Genomic DNA, 25,154 nt, shown 5'->3' on the forward strand with positions numbered 1-25,154 from the left:
CTCTTCCAGTTTTAGGAATCGCTGGAGGAAGGTCAGGGGTTAGGATGGTCAAGTGCTCTCCTGCTCAGATTTGAAGCTGCTCCAAGAAGGCACATTCAGACTCAGTATTCTGGAAATCTCTGTTTTCTGGCATGGAAACAGCTGCAGCAGAGTAGAGTTTTGGGGCCATGCCAGACTTGGGGGTGTCCATTTATCAAACTGGTGCCAATCTCCTTCCCAGGTGAACACATCCCAGCTATATGGTCCTCAGCCAGTGGGGTGGGGGACAGGATGGGGGACTTCCTGCTACTCTCCAGTGAGATCATTCCCTGGACCAGTGCGGCGTCATCATAGAGCCAACATCACTCCAGCTTGAGTCTTTGGAGAGGAGCTCTTTGAGCTGCCTCCCAAGCAGAGAAAGGGAGGTGAGTGAAACGGACATACATGAGCCTCTGGGGAGAGAACAGGGAGACAGGAAAAGGGAAACGCCCAAGAGAATGCTCCCCTTCCGTCCGGAACCCTAACCCAGCAGGAAAAGGAAGCTCAAAGGCAGGACCAAAATGAGACCATAGACTTTCTGAAAGCAACCCCCGACTCATGTACGTCTGTCCCTGTGACAGTTCCGTGTTTCTACAGAGGTGGAGGGTGCCGGATGCCAGGCGGGGAGCAGAGCCATGCAGCACCCGTGCCAGGGCCAGGCTAGAGCGAGCCCGGTGGAAATCTGGGTGTGGAGTCCTGGCCACAGAGCCTGGGACTTCCTCTGCCCCCACCCAGGATCTCGCTTTGAAGGTGAAGTTGGGGTTTTCAGTGACAGACCCCAGAAACATCAGGCTGAAGTGAGAGTGGAGTCTCTGGACTGGTTCCTTCACCCACACCTCAGTGGTTCCCCAGTCCTGTTCCATGCTGGGTGTAGTCACACGTGGATGGACAAGACACAGACCCTTCCTGGGGCTCCTTGAAGTGACCCCACACACACGCCCATGAAACAGCAGTGATGGGCATGAAGAGACTTACGTGGGCTCAGGAGCTCGGGCGCAGAGCACAGAGGTCAGCTGGGATGGGACAGAGCTGAGGGCTGAGCCAGGGCTTAAAGGTTCCAGGAGTTCTCCAGCTGGGACAGACAAAGGGAACAGTGTGTGCCAGGGCATGGGGACAGCGAGCACTGGGTCCTGTGGCACTCAAGCCCTGCACGACGAGGAATCCCCACATGCCACAAAAGACTCTTCCAGTTTCAGTAATGCTGGAAGGAATGACTAAAGGAATTAGCGCGGAGCATGACTGTAGGAGAACGCATGTTGATGACAGCAAGGAGGGGTGAAGGGGAGAAACAGTAGAGGCTCAGTGTGCCCACCTCCCCACTACCCGGTAATGCTCCATAGAACACCAAGAATAATTCTATTACTATTCAATCACACAACAAAAACTCAAAAGCTGAAACAACCATGTGAATCACCCAACGTCCCACTTGCGGGGACTTGGCGCATACTGCAAGCTGACTGCTCTTTGGGAGAAAATGTAAGAGGGCACAGCAGGCTGGAGATACTGAGGCTTTAGACGCCCCTTCATCAGTCCCTCTAGATGTGGCCCCTCGTGCAGTCAGCCAGAGCTGGCAGGGCGCTGCTCCTGCCCGAGGCCCCCACCCTGGCTTGGCTGTGCTGATGACGCCTGGTGATTTGGCATGCCAGCTCCCAGGCATCTTGGAGCGCATTCTTCCTGGCTCTTTGTGCCAGCTGCAGAATGACTCAAGCACTGACCCATGCCTGGGGGGAAGATCTGCGCGTCAGATGGCAGAATTCCGTCTGCAAATTCCACCCTGATGTTCCAGGCCAAGAGGTGAGCAACAGCCCTTCCCCAGGGAACCGTGTTTCACCCTAGCGGGAGCAAAACTGAGACTACGGGGCCAACTCTGCTGTCGAGTGCCTCAGCCTGCCCCGCCAGCAGCCAGCACCCAGCACGCCCTGGAGGGGCCATGGAGGGACAGGCAGCTCTTCCAGGGTCTTGGAGCCATGCCCTGGAGTCAGGCAAGGCTGGGCTAGAGTTGCCAGTGTCAACGCTCCAGACCCAGCCTGTTTGCTCCTCTGTAAAATTGAACCAGAATGCCAGCTTCAGGGGCCTGCAGTCAGGATGAGGGTGTATATATGAGGGGTGCTGCTGGGAGCAGCCCGCAGACCCAGGGGCCCTGCTGGGGGCTCTGCCCAGCCTGCCCCGTCTCCAGCCATATGGTCCTGGCTGTCTCAACTTCTCTGGGCCTTATTTTCCTTGACTGTAAAATGGGAATAAGGGTCCCTGCCTGCAGGTTCTACTGAGCAGTTGTGAGGATAAAGGGAAATGGAATCTGTAAAAGGAGTGCCAGCTGGAAAGCACCAGTCAGATGCCTGGGGTATTGGCACAGCTTTACAAGAAAGGCGGCCATCTTGGGAGCCGATTCCTGACACTGAGCACAGCCCGGCGGGAGGTGGGGGCTGCGGCCTGGGCTCGGTGGAATCTCTGCACTGCCTGGCGAGCCCTTCTCGCTCGGCACACCCGAGCAGCGGCATTAAAATCTGGTCCTGAGGCCCAGCTGGGCAGAGAGCCTGGGACCACGGTGGCCTAGACACATCCAGCTGGGGCAGGGTGAGTGAAATTCCAACTCCTGTTCTTCAAAGAGAAAATAAAGAAAAAGGACAGAAGAAGCCCAGTCATGCCACAGCAGGGCAGAGCCCACTCGGTCCAAGATGCAAGAACTGCCCGACCCTGGGGCAGCAAAGGAGCCCGGGATCTGGGGGCTGCTCAGCGCCTGCAGGGCATGGGAGTGAGGCTGGGGCTGCCTCAGGGCATGAGGTCCCTCCTCTCATCTCCGTCTCTGGGGAGTCTGTGGCCGCTGACTGCTTTGGGTCTGTTTAAAAGGAAACGCAGCATCCTGCTGACCAGCACAGGCCAGGCTTTCTGCAGGATTTTGCAGACAATGTAGGAGATGGTCCCAGACTTACCCAGAGCGCTGGGGCTGATACCTGAGCTCAGCGGGGCTGGGAAAACACTCACCCAGCAAAGACGGGGTGAGGGGCATTCCAGGAGGAATCCACAGCGTGCTGGGAGGCAAAAGGGCATGGCTGGAGAAGGGCTGGCGGGGACACAGCTGGGGAGGAGGCCAGAGTCTGGCTGAGGTGGGAGCTCCTTCCAGTCCCAGACTTCATCCTGGGGTGTTTTCAAAGTGTGTAGGTGTCAATGACTCGCAGGCCCAAACTTTTGGGGAGACCACCACCAGCAAGTAATTGTCCCTGCTACAAACCTCTGGGCTGGTGACCTCTCCATGTACCTTCATGGGTAATGAATGGACAAATGATAGAGAACATTATGGAGCAGTGTATAGAGCAATAAAGAACAAACAGAATGTGGAACAAATGGGTACATTAACAAATGCAGGGTATGGGGAGGAGAGGCAGCCAGAAGAAGGAAGAGAAAAATACCATCGAAACCTAGGAATTCAGACCAATTACTTGAATGGTAGTTCAAATTTGTAAAGTCCGAGTCAAAAAAATACCTGAAAAATTGCCTCTGAATTCTTGATCAGGTAAGGACTGGAAAGAGTGGGCGTTTGTAATGAACGGATAAGAACTCTTTGTTGGCCGGACTCGGTGGCTCACGCCTGTAATCCCAGCACTTTGGGAGGCTGAGGTGGGCGGATCACCTGAAGTCAGGAGTTCAAGACCAGCCTGGCCAACATGGTAAAACCCCATCACTACTAAAAATACAAAAATTAGCCGGGCATCCTGATGGCAGGCACCTGTAATCCAGCTACTCGGGAGGCTGAGGCAGGAGACTCATTTGAACCTGGGAGGCGAAGGTTGCAGCGAGACAAGATCACATTACTGCACTCCAGCCTGGGTGACAGAGCAAGACTCCGTCACACACACACACACACACACACACACACGAACTCTTTGTTATGAGGGCATCATTTTCAACTGCAGAATGGAGCTGGAGGCCTGGGTGACAGTGGCTATGTCACACACCCTGACGGCTCTCACTTTCCTCATCAGGGTCCAATATGCGTTTGGACAGTGTGGCCCCTGAGGTATGAGCTAGCTCTAAAAAACATCCTTGAGAAAAACATTTAAAAATAAAGAAAAATAAATAAATAAATAAATAGAAAACTTCTTTGAGTCTATCCCCAGAGGAGGCTTCCAAAGCACCTGAGGAGCTGCTCACTGAGCCAGGACTGGTGTCCCTCTCCCCGGGACCTTGTTCAGCAGAACCAGCTGCCTAGCTCTTGTCTTAGTAGATGGTAAAAAGCTACATTTCTGCCAGGTCCCTGCTTGAGAAATGACTAAACTTTCAGTTCATGAGCCCCAAAGGAACTATTTCCAAATTTTGAATTCATGTGTCCCAAATGAATGGGCTTTGGCCACATTGTAATATATCTCGGGTGGAAACCATTTGTAGGAAATACCATTGTAAATGTTAGACTGAAGAGGTGTTTGTGAGACGCGCGTCCTCCCTGGGGTTTTGCGCAGGCTGCATGGCTCTGTCTGCAGGGCAAGGTCCACCCTGTGCTGTGCTGCCCACGGCTGAGCTCAAGGTGGGAGGGCTCCCGGGTGCCTGCCTGGTGTCCACACCAGCACACCCGTCAAAAACCTTTTCTTTAATTCTTTTTTAAATTTGGAAGGGAACCTCCAGTGAATCATCACATGCATTATTTGATTCATGTTTAATATCTCTGGGAAGCAATACAAACAATAAGTCATTCTTAATAAAATGGCCTCAGCCCGGCTGAAATGCTAGGCACAGAATGGTGATGTTCCAGCCGCCCTCAGTGGCCCCAGCAGCTACAGTCTGGAGTTAACTGTTGGCAAGTGACTTATCCATGATCACCCAGGCCTCTGACTCATAGAGAGTGTGTTTATAATCAGGAGTGGGGCAGCTCATAAAAGCCACTCTTTGCCATCTTTAGTCTTTAAATCACAGCACCAGAGGCCACAGATTCTGCAGGGAGAGTTGTGGCAACGCAACCACCCATACACACAAAGTGTAATCAACACGCAGTCACGGAACACCCCTTACGTGCAGGCCACAGTGCTAAGTGCTGGGAAGACACCGAAGTGTAAAACGCCCTCAGAGCGCTTCCAGTCTGGTCGGGAAAGCAAGACAGGAACTCCTTCTTTCCTTCTCCTACCAAGGTTCAGTTCCTGGCCGGGTGCGGTGACTCATGCCTGCAATCCCAGCACTTTGGGAGGCCGAGGCAGGCGGATTACCTGAGGTCAGGAGTTCAAGACCAGCCTGGCCAAGATGGTGAAACCCCGTCTCTACTCAAAATACAAAAATTAGCCGGGCGTGGTGGTGCGCGCCTGTAATCCCAGCTACTCAGGAGGCTGAGGCAGAGAATCGCTTGAACCCAGGAGGCGGAGCTTGCAGTGAGCCGAGATCACACCACTGCACTCCAGCCTGGGAGATAGAGCGAGACTGTCTCAAAAAACAAAAACAACAACAACAGCAAAAGCTTCAGTTCCTGCTCTGAGCCTGGCGCCGGGCTTGGGTGCTGGATGGCAGAGGGAGACAGCATTCCAACATGGACCAGCAGCCTCAAGCCTCCAGCTTCCCAGCTGGGCCCCAGTTCTCTCCTGACCCTTTTCCCAAGGACAGAGAGCTGGGTTCCATTTACCCAGGGTGTGGCTAGGAATAATCCCATAACCAATTATTAGCACAGCGCCTAAACACAGGAAGCACACAGTAATTGTTTGACGAGAGGCAGGAAGGAAGTCAAGGAGGGAGAGAGAAGGTCCGGGTGATCTGGGCGCTCCTTCCAGACAACTTCCAAATCCTCTGCAGATCCGGCCTTGGAATAGTGGATCTTCGGCCACCGCGGCACTGTCTGTGCACCCTCCGAGAGCCCCATCAGACACATTCTAGCCCAGATAGTCTCTAGCCTCAGCAAAAGAGCCAGTTTCCCGGAGACCCTCTGGGGGCCTAGGAACACCCAAAAGAACAGATATTTGCTAAACATCGTCTATGATCCCAGTGATTACTTCTAAGCTAAAAATTTGCACATGGGGTCTGAGAAGTCCAAGAATATTCTAGGGGGTAACTGAGAGAAAATGTGTAATCTGGGCTGTCCCAGAAATACCAGGCCCTGTGCCTGGGGTGGTGCTGGATGCCTCGGGAAGGGGAGCAAAGATCACTGTGGACTCCACCTAGAGAGGCCGGTGACATGGGTGGGGAGGAGCCTGGCTGGCTCGGACCTGGCCTGGAGACCCAGGGCCAACAGGCAGCAAGGTCAGGGGAGTGTCCTTGTGCAGCCTCGGCTGTGGCTGCCTGTGTGGCTGAGCAGACTAAGGGGCAGGTCAGCCGCCCTTCCTTCCACCTCCGCCTGGCATCTCCCAACCAGATGGGGAGCCTAGGCCGGTCTTGCTCACGTGGGATCTGGATGCAGCCCTTCACACAGAGCCCGACATGGAGCAGATGCTCCGGAGATGCTGACAGCTAGGATTCCCCCGCCAGGCACCTGGCGGTCCTGCAGAAGGGCCAGGACAATGTCCCCAGCCCTCCACTGATTCCAGGGCAGATGAGAATGCCAAGTTGTGCCTGCCCGCAATGTGTGTATGTGTGTGCGTGTGTGTGTATGTGTGCATGTGGGTGTGTACGTGTGTGCAGGCACGTGTCTGCCCACAATGCTTGTCAGACAGGATCTGCCCTCCGTGGCTGAGGGCTGGAGGGGACGACCACAGGAAGTGATACTGCCAAGTCATCCCAAGTCACCCTAAATATAACCCTCAATGTACAACACAGGAGGATTGTCCCTTCCCCGCTGCCTTGCCTCATGACCAGTGTCTGCCTAGGAGGGCACTTCCAGAAAGGCCGCTCAGATGGCTCTCTGAGATGCCCGCCTGGGATCCACGGCCTGGCCAGCACTAGAGGGGAGGCAAGCCTGGGGTCCTGCTCTTCCGGCCCCAAATCTCCATGGCCCTGTTCATCTAACTTCTTCCAGAAGAATTGTTGGCTACACAAATCACTATGAGCAACAATGATCTCTTAAGCCTGGGAGGAGGCATCCTTATTTAAGGGACACAGAGGGCTGCCGTATGGTGGGGGTCTGGCTGCGCCGAGATGCTGCTTGTACCTGTCTTCCTCAGCGATCGGGGTTGCCAGCATCCTGCCCCTCAGGTGTGACCCACTCTGACCTGGCTGAGCCGCCTGCTCACCCCCCTCCTTGCCACGGGTGCACGTCTGCCACAGGCCCTTTGCACCAGCTGCTCCTTAGCTAGAAGCACGCCCGTCCTTGGCCTCCTGCAGGCCTTTGATCAGGTCTCATCTCAGGAAGGCCTTCCCCAAGCACTCTATCCAAAACCGACACTCATTCTTTATCCCCTTTCCAGCTTGATCCTTTCTCTCATTTCTGTTTTGTTGAGTTCGCTGTCTGTCTCCCCTTGAGTGGAGCTCAAGGTCCTTGGGGCCAGGTTTACTCTGGTCTGTTCTCCATCAGAAGCCCAGAGCCTGGAAGCTTGTCTGACACAGGGTACGTGCTCCATGAACCCACCTCAAGGGAAGGAATGCGTGAGTGTCTGGGGACGTGGAGAGGGAGGCTGGTAGGGGAGGCTGGGACTCGAGCCTTAGTATGCAGGTGCTGCTTCTCCACTGCCCGGGGAGCGGCCTGCTGTACATGACCAAGGGCCAGGGGCAGAGAGAAGCGGAAGGCCCTTCCAGTGCCCATCACCTGACCCACAACATCCACGGCCAATGGTGTGAATGTGCTGGAAAGTGCCTTCTGATCCCAGAGTCCCTCAACTCGTGGTGGTGGTGGTGGCAGTGGCGGTGGCAGTGGCAGTGGTGGTGATGGTGGCAGTGGCGGTGGTGGTGGTGGTGGTGGCGGTGTTGGTGGTGATGATGGTGGTGGTGTTGGTGGTGGTGATGGTGGTGGTGTTGATGGTGGTGTTGGTGGTGATGGTGGTGGTGATGGTAGTGATGGTGGTGGTGGTGATGGTGGTGGTGATGGTGGTGATGGTGGTGGTGGTGATGGTGGTGGTGATGGTGGTGATGGTGGTGGTGGTGGCAGTGGTGGTGGCGGTGGCGGTGGCGGTGGTGGTGGTGATGATGGTGGTGGTGTTGGTGGTGGTGATGGTGGTGGTGTTGATGGTGGTGTTGGTGGTGATGGTGGTGGTGATGGTAGTGATGGTGGTGATGGTGGTGGTGATGGTGGTGGTGATGGTGGTGGTGGTGGTGGTGGTGGTGGTGATGATGCTGGTGGTGGTGTTGGTGATGGTGGTGGTGGTGGTGGTGATGGTGGTGGTGGTGGTGATGGTGATGGTGGTGATGCTGGTGGTGGTGGTGGTGATGGTGGTGGTGATGGTGGTGGTGGTGGTGGTGATGGTGGTGATGGTGGTGGTGGTGATGGTGGTGGTGGTGGTGATGGTGATGGTGGTGGTGATGGTGGTGGTGGTGATGGTGGTGGTGGTGGTGGTGATGGTGGTGATGGTGGTGGTGGTGGTGGTGGTGATGGTGGTGGTGGTGGTGATGGTGGTGGTGGTGATGGTGATGGTGGTGGTGGTGGTGGTGGTGGTGGTGATGGTGGTGGTGGTGATGGTGGTGGTGGTGGTGGTGGCGGTGATGGTGATGGCAGTGGTGGTGGTGGTGATGGTGGTGATGGTGGTGGTGGTGATGGTGGTGGTGGTGGTGATGGTGATGGTGGTGGTGATGGTGGTGGTGGTGATGGTGGTGGTGGTGGTGGTGATGGTGGTGATGGTGGTGGTGGTGGTGGTGGTGATGGTGGTGGTGGTGGTGATGGTGGTGGTGGTGATGGTGATGGCAGTGGTGGTGGTGGTGGTGGCAGTGATGATGGTGATGGTGGTGATGGTGGTGGTGGTGGTGGCGGTGATGGTGATGGCAGTGGTGGTGGTGGTGGTGGCAGTGATGATGGTGATGGTGGTGATGGTGGTGGTGGTGGTGGCGATGATGGTGATGGTGGTGGTGGCCGTGGTGATGGTGGTGGTGGCGGTGGTGGTGGTGATGGTGGTGGCGGTGATGGTGGCGGTGGTGGTGATGGTGGTGGCGGTGATGGTGGTGGTGGTGGCGGTGATGGTGGTGGTGGTGGCGGTGGTGGTGGTGGTGGTGATGGTGGTGGTGATGGTGATGGTGGTGGTGGTGGTGATGGCAGTGATGGTGGTGGTGGTGGTGGCGGTGATGATGGTGATGGTGGTGGCGATGGTGGTGGTGATCGTGGTGGTGGTGGTGATGGTGGTGGTGGTGGTGGTGATGGTGGTGGTGGCGGTGATGGTGGTGGTGGTGGTGATGGAGGTGATGGTGATGGTGGTGGTGGTGATGGTGATGGTGGTTGTGGTGATGGTGGCAGTGGTGGTGATGGTGATGGTGGTGGTGGTGATGGTGGCGGTGGTGGTGATGGTGGTGGTGGTGGTGGTGGTGATGGTGGTGGTGGTGGTGGTGATGGTGGTGGTGATGGTGGTGGTGGTGGTGGTGATGGTGGTGATGGTGGTGGTGGTGGTGGTGGTGATGATGGTGATGGTGGTGATGGTGGTGGTGGTGGTGGTGGTGGTGGTGGTGGTGATGGTGGTGATGGTGGTGGTGGCGGAGGTGGCGGCGGTGGTGGCGGTGGTGGCGGTGATGGCGATGGTGGTGGTGATGGTGGTGATGGTGATGGTGGTGGTGGTGGTGATGGCGGTGATGGTGGTGGTGATGGTGATGGTGGTGGTGGTGATGGTGGTGATGGTGATGGTGATGGTGGTGGTGGTGATGGTGGCGGTGGTGGTGATGGTGGTGGTGGTGGTGGTGGTGGTGGTGATGGTGGTGGTGATGGTGGTGGTGGTGGTGGTGGTGGTGATGGTGGTGGTGGTGGTGGTGGTGATGGTGGTGGTGGTGGTGGTGGTGATGGTGATGGTGGTGGTGGTGGTGATGGTGGTGGTGGTGGTGGTGGTGGTGGTGATGGTGGTAGCGGCAACGGCGGTGGTGGTGGTGGTGGTGGTGGTGCAGTGATATTATTTGCTGTGCGTGCACTGAAATGCCCCAGGGGTCTGGGGAGGGGAATGGACACCTCAGACCACCTCCTCTACCCTCTTCTGATCCCTTCGCCTGCTCCAGCTTCTTGACACGGGTATCAGCCTCAGCACGACCTGTCGGGCCAGGCGCCTCCCCTGTGCACCCGTGCTGACAGTGGCCTCAGGCCAGGACATTTGTATGCAGGTGACATCCAGGTAACACGGACCCAGATGTTCCCCCGCTCTCCAGCTCCAGTAAGGCTGGTGGATGGAGAATGAAGGAGTGGAAGTGGCCCCTTCACATGCAGTTGTGTCTATTTTCTGCTGAGAAAAATCCTTTTTTCTCAGCTAACCACACGCTAACTGGCACCCTGAGGCTGAGGCCCCAGCCTGGATGTCTCCTCCCAACCCAGCAGCCACTCTGGCAAGGAGAAAGCGGAAGGAGAAATCGCCTCCCTCAGGAAGAGGAAGGCAGGAAAACCCACCCCACCCACGGGATGCAGATCTAAGGGCGGAGCAGGGGACGGGCAGAGGGTGGGGAGCTCACTTTGCCCTGGAAACACCACGTGGGTGCGTTGGCGCCCAGCGGGAAAGCAGCCACGCCCGGGGTCTGCCCTGGGCCCTGGGCCTGACCGGCTGCGGGACTCACATCTACCAGGGCCACAGATGGAACCTGCCACTGGTATCTGCCCTCCACCCCTCACACAGCCCAGAACCCCGTCACGAACACTGAAATTAAGACAGTGATGCTTTAACAGGTTTTGGGTCCAAATTTTAGCCTGACTGAATATTCAAAGGTGGTTCCTTCTGAGTGGGAAGATGAAAATTATAAAGAGCATCTCCCGTGTCTAGGGCCAAGAAAATTCCAGACTTTTGGAAAGCGACTTTGTATGAGGACTTGGAGGACTTTAATCCTTATACAGGACCCTGCCAAACTCACCAGATGCAAGTCGGTGATGAGGGCTCTCAGGGGCTGGGCATGGCCAGATGGGGCTCTGTCCCCAAATGTCCCTCCCCCAGGTGTCCCCCCGGGAGCCTATGACAGCTGACCCTTGCCACATCCATGGCCCCAACTGATGCTCACAGTATGCAGGAGCAGGTGGGGCAGGGTGGTGAGTGACAAGAGTCACCATAATAGTCATGAGACCATGAGAGGGAGGAGGGAGAGAGAGGAGGAGCTGTGGGGCAGCCAGGTCCTGCCGGTCCAGATACGACAGGGACACTTCACTCCAGGTCTGATCTCGCATTGACCCTGAAGAGGGTGTTTTTATCAACCTTAATATGCACGAGATTGGAAGGGGCTGTGAAGAGGCACAGCCAGAATCACACACTCTCCAGCATCGCATACCTGGTTCCTTGCTTACAAACAAAACCAAACCCTCAACGCTGGAAGGGCAGCCCCACAGCATGGCTGGCGGGCTCTCCAGACCCGAGGGCAGCCCCAGGACATGGCCGGGCCTTCCTGTCTCGGGAGCTGGCAGGATGACCAGGGTCATGAGGAGCCCTCCCGAGCTCACGGAGTTAGCTCAGGCAGGGCCAGGAAGGATTCCAGATGGAAAAAGCCCCTAAGCCAGGCTAACACTGGGGGAGAGGCGACCAGTGGCCAGGCCAGGGTGGTGCATTCAAGCTGTAAGCACTTTGCCCTCCCTCAAGCCTTCCTCGCACCCAGAGCGGGCAGGGGCCTGGGGGGCTGCAGGGTGGCGGATTCAGACAGACCCTGGGCCCGGCAGGCTACGCTAACTGCTCTGAGGGGAGAGCCACATGCCCAGCTCCCAGTGCAGACGGCTTATCTGGTGTGGGTGGGGGTCCAGAGGGCTGAGTGGCCCTGACCATGCACAGGAGCCTGGGAGAAGGAAGCTTGCAGGCACAGGGCCTGCAGGGGATAGAAGACAAAGAAACCCGGACACTAAGACAGTGCCCTCCTTGCCCTCACCCACACGTCCTTCTCAAAGTTCTGGGCCCCTCATTCCCCTGACAAATCCCCAAACAGAAGCACCGAAGGTCACGCGATTTACCCAGAAAGACCTGGCCAGCTTAGGGCGAGAGCTGAGATGGCTGTGGGTGCTGGGGGGGTGTTTCTGTGCATCTCCGAGCCACAGTTTCCTGACCTGTCTAGGAGTGCTAGGTGGGCTGCCCCCCACGCCGTCTTCCCTGCTCTTTCTGCTGAGCTGGGTCCAGTCCCCACACATGGGCAGGACCCCACGGCACAGCAGGAGCCACCCACTTCCATCCTCAGTCCTCACCCACCCTGAGCCAGTCGGCCTCTGGGAGTGACTTACCAGAGACCAGGCGGAGGCTGAGAGGGAGCGGGTCAGAACCTCCGGGGAGTGTTTCCGCGTCCTGACCGGGCCACTAGACCATGCCCCTGGAAGAGAAGAGCGACAGGTCACGCGGGCTGTGACGACCCAGCCCGGAGCCCATGCCCCTCCGTCTGGTTGCATCTGTGGTGCCTGCTGGGGGATCACAGTTTTTGCAAGTGCCATGCTAAATACAGAAACCCCTGGCTCCTGGCCTCCGGCCAGCCACCATGGGCAGGGGCACATGCTCAAGGCCGCTGTACCCCAGCAGGCGGGAAGCCCAGGACAACGTTGATAGAAGCCCCAAGGTAAGATGCTGGCCACCCTTCGAGTGAGGTTGCTGGTTACTACAAAACTGGCATGGAAACTAAGTGTGGCCGGGACCTCTGTGGTCCACAAACTCAGGTTCGAATCCCAACAGCATTGTCACTTGGGGCCATCACAGACGCACAGCCTCCGTCCTCACCCAGCACTCTGCACTCTGCACCCAGGGCTGTTACAAGGGTTCAGTGGAATCAGGCACACCCAGGCCTGCCACCCACGACTGTGCCCTGCCCCCTTCAGGGTCCCTCCAGCCTCCACGGTTTCTTGACTGGCATACCTGGGTTGGCCCCTCATCACCCGACCTCCTCCTTGAGGCCCACATTGCCCCCAGCATGCCTCCTGGGCCCAGCGCAGGGCACACACTAGGTGCTCAGGAAGAGGTCAGGACGCATCACCTGACATTCAGCCGGCAGCTCAGCTCAGAAAACCATCCAGAGACTGAGAAGGAAAATTTGCACTGCGGGTGTCTAGGTGCTCGGCCACTCCCACCCTCAACCCTCACCGCCAGCTCTGGCACAAGTGTTCCAAGCACCATTCATGTAGCGTGAACTCGGGACGGGCCCGCCTCCCCGGGCATGGATTGGTGACTCCTCCTCCGTGAACCTGCAGCCTCTGGTACATATGTGTATTAACAGTGTTGAGGCCGACAGCTCTATACAACCAGGCTCCTTGCTAAAGGCTGTCTATGCATTTGTACTCATTATCCAACATAATCCACACAGCAGCCCTGGGAGGCAGGCACAATCATCATCCCCATTTGACAGACGGGGAAAAATGGAGGCTTACAGGAGCTAATTACCTGCAAGATCATGTGTCTTCCAAGGGGCCGAGCCAGGATGGAATCCTGACAGCCGCTTCACCTGACGGCCCGTTTCTCTTCCGCATCTACCACACACTCCCTAATTACTTTTTCCCAACACAAGGTTCTCTCTCTCATAGCAACGATCCCGCTTTACAAACACCCACTAGACAAAGTGGCTTGTTCACCCTAGAACACCCAGCCTCAGCACAGTGCGGCGTGCCAGCGGGGCTCCCCTCGCTCCTGCACAATGGGGGTGCTGCACCTCTCCCCTCCTTCCGCCCACCCACCAACCCACCCCACTGACTGTGAGCGCCACAAGGTCGGGAAATCGTCCGTTTCATGTCTGCGCATCCAGAGCCTGGACACAGCAGGTGCCCAACAAATAATGTTTGACAAATGAATGCCTCCGAGATGCCTCACGTGTGATCGGAAATAGGGTGTATCTTGCTCAGAGTTAAATTTCTACTGTTTCCCAAATATAGAATTTTGTAGGCCAATTATGGAATGTAAACTCACTGCTAGAATTCAAGACCTGACAAAGTCATACATCTTCCCACCAGAAATTCTCACTGCAAGGTCCCCATGCTTTTAAGATAGCAGTGTGTGTGTGTGTGTGTGTGTGTGTGTGTGTGTGTGTGTGTGTGTGTTTTAAAGATAGATTTTAGGCTGGACACCATTGTTCACGCCTGTAATCCCAGCACTCTGGGAAGCTGAGGCAGGTGGATTGCTTGACTCCAGGAGTTCGAGACCACCCTGGGCAACATGATGAAATGCCATCTCTACTAAAAATACAAAAAATTAGCCGTGCGTGGTGGTGCGTGCCTGTAGTCCCAGCTACCCGGGAGGCTGAGGTGGGAAGATCACCTGGGCCCGGAAGGCTGAGGTTGCAGTGAGCCGAGATCACACCACTGCACTCCAGCCTGGGTGACAGTGAAATGTTGTCTCAAAAAAATAAAATAAAATAAAAGATTTTATTTTTTAGGTCTTCCCAACAAGATTGAGCAGACAGTTCCCACACACCCCTTACACCACTCCCGGCCACAGCCTTCCCCACGATCCACATCCCCTGCCAAAGCAGGCCATTTGTTACAACTGAGGGACTTGCACTGACCATCATCACCCCCCAGGTCCACAGCTCACATTAGGGTTCACTCTTGGCGTGGGCCACTCCGCGGGCTTTGACAAACGTGTACCGACGCGCAACCACCATTACAGCATCACATAGTGCGGGCTCGCTGCCCTAAAGCTCCTCTGTGCTCTCCGCCTTGCCCCATATTTTCTCATGGCGTTTTCAAATCGATGATCTCAGCCAATTTATCTCACAGCTCCGTGCGCACTGCTTTGACACTCCGAGAAATCAAGACCTGGACAGGGTCAAGGGCTCTCCATGAGGAGAAACCCAGCAATGGAACCAGCAGCAGAATGTACCAGGTCCTCATTTCATCATCCCCTTCCTACCGGCCTGGCAGAGAGCTCATTCTCAACCGTTTATGGAGAAGGAAAGAGACTCCGGGACACCAGCTCAGGTGACACTCGGCTAAATGGGGTGTGGGGCGCCCAAAACACAAATCCCCAAACCCATGCTCTGTTCTTTTCAGCTGCTCTGGTTAGTTACAAGGTTTTTTGTTTGTTTGTTTGTTTTTCGGGAGACAGGGTCTCGCTCTGTCACCCAGCCTGGAGCGCAGTGGCACAATCAAAGCTCACTGCAGCCTCAACCTCCTAGGCTCAAGCAATCCTCCAGCCTCAGCCTCCCAAGTAACTGGGACTACAGGTGCACCCCAATCTTTTTTTTTTTTTTTTTTCATTTTTAGTAGAGATGAGATCTCACTGCATTGCCCAGGCTGGTCTCAAATTCCTGGGCTCAAGCCATCTGCCTGCCTTGGCCTCCCTCAGTACTGGGATTACAGGTGTGAGCCACCACACCCGGGCCTAAAGGGGATTTTTAAGAGGCCATGGAATGCAGTGAGTAAGCACCCTCCTGGGGTAGGAGGGGCCTCTGCATGCCCCCAGCTGGAGCAGGTGAGCACAAGCCTGCTGGCACGCTCAGCAAGCACACCCAATCTCCACATTGAGGTCCCTCGCTATCTGGTTGCAAAGGCCCCACTGTCTCCAGCTTCCTGGGGCAGGCCTGCCTGGCCAGCACTCTCAGTGACCAGCTCCACAGAGGCATCTTCCCTCTGTCCCACCACAGCCAGGCCAGCTGAAGGGGAAAATGCTGGGTGGTGGGAGGGTGGAGAGGAAGCGCTGGTTCCAGGTTGGCCTGTGCCTTGGGCACATCCTGTGACCTCTGCCATTTCCAGTTTCCCCATCTGTGACAAAGTGGATGAGCTGGACTCCGCAGAGGAGGCCCAGCCAGCTCTGACACCAGGCTTCCTAGCAGGAAGGGGGTCTGCTGTTCCGGAGACCTTGAAGGCATTGGCGCTCAGGCTGCTTGGGAACACTCCATTAACTCGAATTGCAAATTTCCTCCTGGCTCTATCTCTAAGCCACAGGGGCTCCCTGGCCACCAGCTTCCCAGTGACAGATAGAGATTACAGTCATTGCTCGAGACAGAATCAAGTAGCAGAAGTCATTATGCAGAAATAATTATGTTGAGTTATGTCTGGTTGCTCCCGATTTCTGTCTGGCGATTGTCTTACAAATTGCCATGCCTCTTCCTCTAGCAAAGCAAAATGCAGAGGCCTGGGTGATTCATACAGACCTGCTGGGCACAGATCTACTGCTCCAAAGTCCTGCCAGCTGGGGCGTCACACCCTAGGGTAGGGTGCTCTGTGCTGCCCTTTGGCTGAGCGCTTGGGAGAGGAGGTTAGAAGATGAAAGCCCCGGAAGGGGACATCCGAACTCCCCAACTGGGAGTCTGAGCCCTTTACACACATACTTTTCCTGGGGCCCTTCCGACCCCACCTCCCCCAGCCTTTTGTTCATGTCAGGCCTTAGGCCCCTCTCCAAGTCTCTGGAGAATGGCAGAGGGAGGCGGCAAGGCCAGGGGCTGCATGGCTGGACTGTCTGGAATCAAAACCCAGCTGGACTGTTTCCTATTTCCTAACAGTGTGACCTTGACCTGTTATCTCACCTCTCCCTGCTTCCACTCCCGCATTTGTAAAATGGAGATGACAATAGTACTACCTAGCTCATCAAGTTTTTGTAAAGATTAAATGAGCTAATGCACAACAAATGCTTGGTACATAGAAAGAACTCAATAAACGTCAACTATGACTGAAAGAGCAGGGAGAGGCCTGCAAAATCTAAGCCAAGTAGAAAGACACAAACTACCAGAACTGTCTCAAGAAAGAGACAATTTGAAAGACTTATAACACGTGAAGAGATTGAATTAGTAATCAAAACACTATCCACAAAGAAAAGCCCTGGCCAAATAGCTTCACTACTGAATTCTATAAATATTTAAGGAATACCAATTCTTGGCCAGGTGTGGTGGCTCGCACCTGTAATCCCAGCCCTAAGGGAGGCCAAGGTAGGAGGATCGCTTGAGCCCAGCACTGCGAGACCAGCCTGGGCAACATAGTGAGACCTCATCGCTACTAAATAAATAAACAAGCTAGGCATGGTGGTGCATGGGGGTAGTCCCAGCTACTCAGGAGGCTGAGGCAGAAGGATCACTTGAGCCCAGGAGTTCAAGGCTGCAGTGAGCTATGGTCATGCCACTGCACTCCCGCCCGAAGGATAGATCGAGACCACATCTTAAAAAACAACAACAGCCTGGCGTAGTGGCTCATGCCTGTAATCCCAGCAATTTGGGAGGCCAAGGTGGGTGGATCACGAGGTCAGGAGTTCAAGACCAGCCTGGACAAGATGGTGAAATCCCGTCTCTACTAAAAATACTAAACATTAGCCGGGTGTGGTGGCACGCGCCTGTAATCCCAGCTACTCCGGAGGCTGAGGCAGAGAACTGCTTAAACCTGGAGGGGCGGAGGTTGCAGTAAGCCGAGATCGTGCCACTGCACTCCAGCCTGGGCAACAGAGCGAGACTCTGTCACAAAAACAACAACAAGACCCCAAAAATATAATGAAAGACGCCAGACACAAAAGGACAAATGTGGTATGATTCCATCTATATAAAATGTCCAGAACAGAGACAGAAAGTAGATTCGTAGTTTCTTGGGGCTGGCAGAAGAGCGGACGGGGAAAGAGGGGCTAGCAGGTAAAGGGTACAGGTTTCCTTTTGGAGTGATGAAAGCACTCTAAAATTGACCATGGTGATAATTGCACATACAAGTGAATATGCTAAAAATCACTGAATTGTATACTTTACATTGTATACTTTAAATGGGTAAATGGTAGGTTATGTGAATTACATTTCCACAAAGCTGATTTTAAAAAAAAATAATAAAAAGGAATCTAAGTCAATATCCTCCTACTCCTATATGCCAGTGGACAGGAGAGCAAAGAGCAGAGTCACAAGAGCAAGGGGACAGAGTGTAGAGCTTCCAGGCCCTGCCAGCCAGGGGACATAACAGGTCTTAGTGCTTGTCACCCCTTACAGAGGGGAAGGGATGGATGGGTACCAACTTAGCTGACCGCAACCCCCCCTGGCAGCCTCAAATCCAGGACTGGGCCCCCAGGAAGGTGCTGGAGCTGAGCTATAAAGCTGCCTTGGAGAACTCCCCAGCAGGCCCTGCAAACCCAGGCCGAGTGCCCACCATGTGTATTAGGTACAGGGACAGCGTCCCCACCTTTGAGAAGCCCATGGCCCAGTGGGGTGCATGCAGATTAGTGCTGGGCATCGGGTAGGCAGTCAGACATAAGCTCTTAAGATCTCTCTGCCTTCAAGAAGGTGATCCAGTCCACTGAAGGTGGTGCCGGACCCCAGGCCCTCAGGAATATTCATGTTCTCTAAGGAGTTTACATTGGAGGAACTCTCCGCTCAACTCCAGAAACAGCCCAGGCTGCCACCATGGGCACTGCGGGTCACAGTGTAAGCAGGTTATGGTTCCGGGGCCATTTCTGGGGTCAGTTCCTCCCTCTTGGCCCAGTCCCAGGCCGGGGAGTGGGGTGCGTTCGGTGCCCATTTCCCTCGCTGGCTGGTCTTTGGGAAAGGGTACTGGAAAAGCTTCTTCCTCCCAGTATCCAACCTCTTGCCCAGGCACAGGCTTCACATGCTCACTGGGACCTGCAGAAAACCGGAAGTGGCCTCTCCTGCTTGCTCATAGCAGGCAGATGTGTGCTCAAGAGATGACAAATTATTTTAATATATTCTGAAATCCAACATAATTACAAAGCAAAGTCCCTTAGGGAGAAAAAATTATAATGGAGTCTGAAGTCAAAGATGGATGGTTTTGGATTATGACTATTTTGGAGGTGACTGGTTTTCAAATGACTAATTCCACTGTGGCCCCCAGGTGATAAGCACAGTTGCTCCAAGAATACTGTCACACAGACGTTTTGCACAATGACCTCTCTTCATAGAGGCATTTTCTTCCATTGTTCAATTCAAGAAACTGAGTTACAGAGGAGCCTACGTGTCCTGCAGAGACCACCAGGGTGGGCTGTGGTCTGAGACCAGACACAGAGCACAGGGTGGAAGCCAACATGTCCACATGAGACCATCCAGGTTGCAAGCTTCACACAGGTGAAGGTCTGGAAAGACCACCCAACACCTGAGCCGCGAGTGGTCATGACTAGTGCCCAGTACCAAACCCCTGGTTCCTGGGGCACTGGGAACTGGCTGGCAGGGATCCCTGACTTCCAGAGAATGTGCAATGTCTTACTGTAGCTCCTGCTGCCACTCCCACTACCAGGGCATTTGAGCTCTTGTCACATAATAAAAGGAATCTACTGTCTATGACCACTTTGAAAAACTGGCATATTTACTAAAGATGACCACACACATGCCCCGTGAAGCAGCAGCTGACCTCCTTCATGTATGTCCAACAGAAAGGACGCATGTCCACGAAAAAGCATGTGCAGGAACACTCAGAGCTGCACAATTTGTCCCAGCCCACCCTGGAAACTATCCAAACATCCATGTACACTCCACGGGCAGAGAAACTGGAGTACAGTCACAACAGAGTCCCATAAAGCAATCAGAATGAACCTCAGTGCCCCACACAACAGATGCATCTCACAACCGCAATGTTCAGTGAAGTCAGACACGAAGCCTTACTTAATACTGTGTCTTCCTCCAGGCCGCTCTAACAAATTACCATAGACTGGGTGGCTTCAATAACAAACATTTACCTCTTACAGTTCTGGGGGCTGGAAGTCCAAGATCAAGGTGCCAGCACAGTTGAGTTCTGGGGAGGACTGTCTTCCTGGTGTACAGATGGCTCCTGATCTTGCAGGGCAGGTGAGCCCCCAAATTGGGACTTAGCCCAGGAGGGTTCTTGGCTTCACCCAGGAAAGAATTCAAGTGTGAGCCGGTGGTATTAGCAATCTTACTGAAGCAGCTGTGCACAGCGGCAGCAGGGGGACTGTTCCTTGCGGGGCAGGGCTACCCCACGGGCAGTGTGCCCAGAGCAGCAGCTCAGAGGCAGCATTGCAATCATATTTATTCCCACTTTTAATTACATGCAAATTAGGGGGTGGATTATGCAGAAATTTCCAGGAAAAGGGTGGTAATTTCCAGGTCGTCAGATGATTGCCATGGAAAGGAGCAGTAACTTCCGGATATTACCATGGCAGTGGTAAACTGACATGCACACTGGTAGGCACGTCTTAGGGAAAGCTGTTTCTACCCTGGCCCTGTTTTAGCTAGTCCTCAATTTGGTCTGGTGTCTGAGTCCTGCCTCTGGAGTCGAGTCCCGCCTCCTACGTCACCTTCTCATTATATACTTGCCTGGTAGACAGCAGAGGCAGGTCTGGCTCGCATCCTCTTCCTATAAGGGCACTAATGACCAAATTACCTCCCAAAGGCCCCGCCTCCTAATAACATCCTACTCGGAGTGAGGGTCTCAGCACAGGAATTTGGGGGCACACACACAATGGGTCCACAGTACACACCAAGATGCTGCAGCGACCTGGACTCTTAAACACCGACGAGGCACTCACAGCTGCTGCTGGTGACAAAGACGGGGCTTCCCAGTAAGAGACGAGGTCGGCAGGGAGTGGGACTTGGGGGCTGGGGATGGAGTTTATATTTCATTTTAAGCACAATTGTTGTAGGAAAACTTTGAAAACCAGAGAGTGCTACAAAAATACCAGGCACCAGGGAGAGAAATCGCAGGAGTCCCTGGACCTGGGGGCAGCAGAGACAGACGGGAGACCGTGAGACCTGCAGTCTTCTCCCAGTGACAGGGGTGGGGTGGGGACAGGTCACCTCGAAACACGATGTGTTGTCTTGAGACTGAAACTTGTTTGTTCACTCAGGACCTTCCATAGGCAGGAAGGAAAATAAAACAGCTCGCTGCTCACTAACAGAATTCTGGAACCTCCCGAGCCCAGTCACTGCCACCCTCACCATGGCTCCCAGATGCCACTGACCTTCTCAGGCAGCATCTGAGGCACTGAGGCACCTCCTGTTCTGGAAGGAGGAAGATAAAACAAACCTTTGCCAACATCAGAACAGTGAGGCAGCCACAGGGGAAATGCCGACGGCCCCGGGGAGGCAGGGGACAATAAATCCGCTCCCAATCCAGTACTTTCTATTTGGGGAGCCTCCTACCCTCAGACACGCCGACTGTCTGCTGTCTGTCTTGGCCGGACAACGAGCCTCTGACCTTCTCAGGAGACCTTAGAACCCTAGGCCAGAAGCCTCCAATTGTCCTCTGGGGGCTGAGGGTCCCATGGGGGGGCCTGCGAGTGCAGGGAAGAAAAAGCATCCAGGCCTCCCTCCACCCCTGCATGGCCATTCACCTGCCGAACACACAGACCTCCACCTGTGATTTCAGTGGCAAGAAAAATGTTCAACTGCAAAGAAGGAGAAAAGAAAAGAAAGATCCGTCTTGCCCAACCCTTCCATTGTGCGGTTGAGCAAACAGGCCCTGAGAAGAAGGGTCTTACCTACACTCACAGGCCCAGGTATGACCAGCTAACACTCCAGGTGCTGTCATCTGCTGGGCAGAGATGCAAAGATTCAGGCATCGGAATAAGTGTCCCTTGCAGGTGTTCAGACCACAAGTCACCTTTCACCTGTTGGTCACTGTCACATGAGTCGGGGCCACAAGCCTCTCTGAGTACCACTGTTAAACTTTCTAAAGCTGTGTTCGTAATGATACCGGAAGAGCAAGACGAAGGACCAACAGGAATGCAGTTTGGAACCAGGGTCAGTACCGCCTGCTTACCAGCATGGGGCCACACTGTCCCTGGTGAGGTTGTCCCTGTGCCCACCTAGATGGCTCAGAAACAGCAGGTACCCAGAGCACCAGGAACGCTGTGGGGGTGAGAGGGTGGGGGAATACACCAAGCGCTTCTCCACGTGGACGTGCCCCACAGCAGCTAGAGCCGGTCCCCAATGCGTCACCGCATGGCCCTGGGCCAGTCACCCCCCCCTCCAGGACTGCTTCCTCCACGGTACCGTGGGCATCCCACTGCTCCTCCATGCCCTTCCTGAGGAGGCCGTGAGGCTGGCACAAGGAGGTGGATTCACACGGGACTACTCTTTGGACTCATGGTCCTTAACACAGAAGGCTGAATGTGGCACTTACGGGTCCCCTCAGGAGCCCTTGACTGCCACATCCTGTTCCACCTGCTCCTCATGGGTGCTGACAGGTACAGACCATCCCCCCATCTGCAGATGAGAAACAGGCTCTGAGCCACTTGCCCCGGGCGACACAGCCACCAGCACTGCACCAGGAATCACACTTGGGCCCACCTGGCCTGCAAGCCCCGCTTCTCCCACTGGCCACTCCCTGGGCACTGTCCCTGCCTCATGCGGAGGCCAGAGACCAACTCTCACCCAGAGAGCAATAAGAGAGTGAGGAAAGCAGCCCCAATGAGCCATTGCAGTGAAATTAAGCAATGCCGTGCAAGGCGGTGCAGAAGGTGGGTAGGGCCTGAGGTGGGTCCATGGAGAGGTGGAAGGGGTCCAGGCAGCGGGGCTGGTGGGGGGTGCTCCAGCTGGCCATCTGAAGCGTGGTCTCCTCCACCAAGCTCCAAGGCCTCTGCCACTGATGACAACCTCCTGCAGCTCCCCCAGCCTGCAGACCTTTGTGGTTTGGCATTCAAAGCCCCTGACACCCACCTGAGTCCTCAATCTCACCCAGTGGGCAGATTAAAGATGCCAAAAATTTGAGACTCTCCCACACTGCCATCTCACACCCCCTCACCCCCTCCCAGGGCCCTGGGCCACTTGGGAGGGCTTACCTGTAACCTGGGGGGGGTCTTTCTCCCCACATCGAAGCCCCTGCCCAGCATCTGCAGGCAGGGGGACTCTCAATAAACATGTAAATGATTCCACAGACCCACTCAGTGCTGAAACAACAACCAAAGAATAAACATTAAATGAATGAGTCAGTGAGTAGGCAGCTCAGAGCATGGAGCCACGCAAGAGAGGCCAGGGAGGAAGGACCAAGCCCATTCATGGAGGGCTTTGAATACTGAATTCAGGCTGCATTTGGCAACAGGGAGCCACGGTGGGCTCTTGAGCAATGGACCCAGAGGATCAACATGGTGGCCCGGGCAGGATGGAAGGCACATGTCTAAACTGACATCAGGCAGGCCCTGAGGAGGTGAGGGAGCAACCTAGGCTGGGGTGTGGCTGGCCCATGTGAAAGTCCAAGATGTTCAAGAGCGACTGTGACATTATGTGGCTCAGCTTGTCACACGCAAGTCCTGCTGTGTTATCGACATTAATATTCTAATTGCCAGACAGCCGTAAAACCCAAGGCCAGCACATGCTCAGTGGCCAGAGGCTTCCCAAACAGGCAGAGCAGGAAGAAAAGCCCCCAGAGAGGAGAGGCTCCGGACACCCCCCGACACGAGGCCGACAAATCAGCAGCCTGGAACCAGGCATCCAGGGCAGTGGGGGATTAAGCCAAATTCTCCTGCTGAAATCACTTAATCAGGAGCCTACAGAACATGTGGGGGCTCGGCTGCAGTGTCTATGATGAAGGAATAAGTCATCTGAAAACAGAAATAAATTATTCATTCCCCGCAAATGAGCAGCCTCTGGGTTCCCACAGCAGCCGTCGCGCCACAAACATCCAAAAGGCTCGGCAAATCCTATTAGTGACACCACGCGGCCAAGCAGACACCGGATTCTGCCATCATCCATGCAGACAGCTTGCCGTGATCTCCTCTACAGCTTCTCATTCTGCATCCGCAAGTGAAATCAGCCCAGCACACTGGATGAAAAAATCACAGCCCAGCCCGGCCTCCGAGAGAAGCAGCAAGTGTCCGCACCCAGGGAACTTGGATCACCAAGCCTCCCTGCCAGGGAAGCAAGCCTGGAGCAGGTGCTTGCTAGAATGCAGATTCCTGGGCCCTGTCCCACACAACCTCCAGGGGTTCAGCCCTGGACACTGCATTCCCGACAAGTGACTGGGAGCTGAAGCCACCAGTAGGAAGCACTGGGGTCCTGGAGTCCCCCAGGGATGTAAGCTCGGCAGGCCGGCCTCACCCCACTGGGCGGCCTTAGGTCAGATTCTCAGTCTCTCCAGGCCCAGGGGCTGGGAGGGGCTGATGGGAAGATAGCAGGGACCACCGCACAGCTGCTCACTCACATGCGCACTCAGTGGAGGCCACTCATGGTGGGGTCTTCCTGTCACCTCTTTTTTTTTTTTTTTTGAGACGGAGTCTTGCTCTATCGCCAGGCTGGCGCGATCTCGGCTCACTGCAACCTTCACCTCCCGGGTTCAAGTGATTCTCCTGCCTCAACCTCCCAAGTAGCTGGGATTACAGGTGTGTGCCACCATGCCCAGCTAATTTTTGTATTTTTAGTAGAGACGGGGTTTCGCCATGTTGGCCAGGATGGTCTCCATCTCTTGACCTTGTGATCCACCCACCTCGGCCTCCCAAAGCGTTGGGATTACAGGCATGAGCCACCGCACCCAGCCTGTCGCCTCTATCTTTATTTTCACATCTTTGATTTCAGTCTGCTCAGCTCACTTCACAATCAGAAAGAGAAGTCTTGAGGCTTTCTTTAAAAGTGCCAGCCCCGGCTGCCACTGCACTGTTTACTCTGCCTAGAACACTCCCTAACTCCCCAGTGAACTGCTCTTCCTTCAGACCCCAGCTCAGGGTCCCTCCCTAGGGAAGCCCCTGAAACTCCCAGCCACTGGCTTTTATAGCACTGAGCACCTCCCCTTCATCCCACTCTGCCACCGAGATTCCACTTTTCTGGGATTTGCAGATTAGCATCTGTAGCCCCATGGGGGAGGGGGCCTTGCCCCAGTGCCCAGCACAGCACCGTGCACCAAGCAAGCATGGCAGTTTGTGGAGGGCAGTAATGAGTGTGAGCGAGGGGACACCACAGATGGTAACCTGGGCTCTCCTCTCTCCCCAGGGTGGGTGCCCAAAACCCTTCCCTCCAGACACTCATCCCACGGGGATGAGTGGACGGTGTTCTCTCCCTCCACCCCTCTCCTCCCACAAGGGGTATTTTGCAAGAACACCACTGGCAGCCCCATCCACTCCTAGTGAGGGGAAGCGGCTCATCTGATGTGACTGAAGAAAGAAATGACCTTCCTGCAGGGCTGCCACCTCCCTCACCTTGTCCCCACCCGGAGGGAGGAGGTCTGGGGTTGTTCTCTTGTCTGCCTAGGATTGGGAAGTTTATTTTAAAGGGTGGGGCAAGTATTAGGATGCTGATTCTTGCCATGGAGCCAGCTTACCAATCCAGAGCCACCAGCAAAAGGTGTGTGTGTGTGTGTGTGTGTGTGTGTGTACGTGATGTGTATG

General features: G+C 55.0%; 1 protein-coding gene across 15 annotated transcripts in view; it reads right to left on the minus strand.

Annotated features, from left to right (window-relative positions):
* Positions 1-25,154, minus strand: part of HPCAL1 (hippocalcin like 1) — a 127,185-nt gene that overhangs the window by 20,241 nt on the left and 81,790 nt on the right. For 12 of the 15 annotated variants that reach the window (NM_001246377.1, XM_016942934.3, XM_009441957.4 and 9 more), the window contains 1 exon segment: positions 12,218-12,303. The exons of 1 other annotated variant lie outside the window; for it this stretch is intronic. The gene's annotated coding sequence lies outside the window, so the exon portion shown is untranslated. 15 annotated transcript variants of the gene reach the window in all.

The sequence above is a fragment of the Pan troglodytes genome, chromosome 12 (genome assembly GCF_028858775.2).
Source record: "Pan troglodytes isolate AG18354 chromosome 12, NHGRI_mPanTro3-v2.0_pri, whole genome shotgun sequence".
In the NCBI taxonomy this organism is placed as follows: Eukaryota; Metazoa; Chordata; class Mammalia; order Primates; family Hominidae; genus Pan; species Pan troglodytes.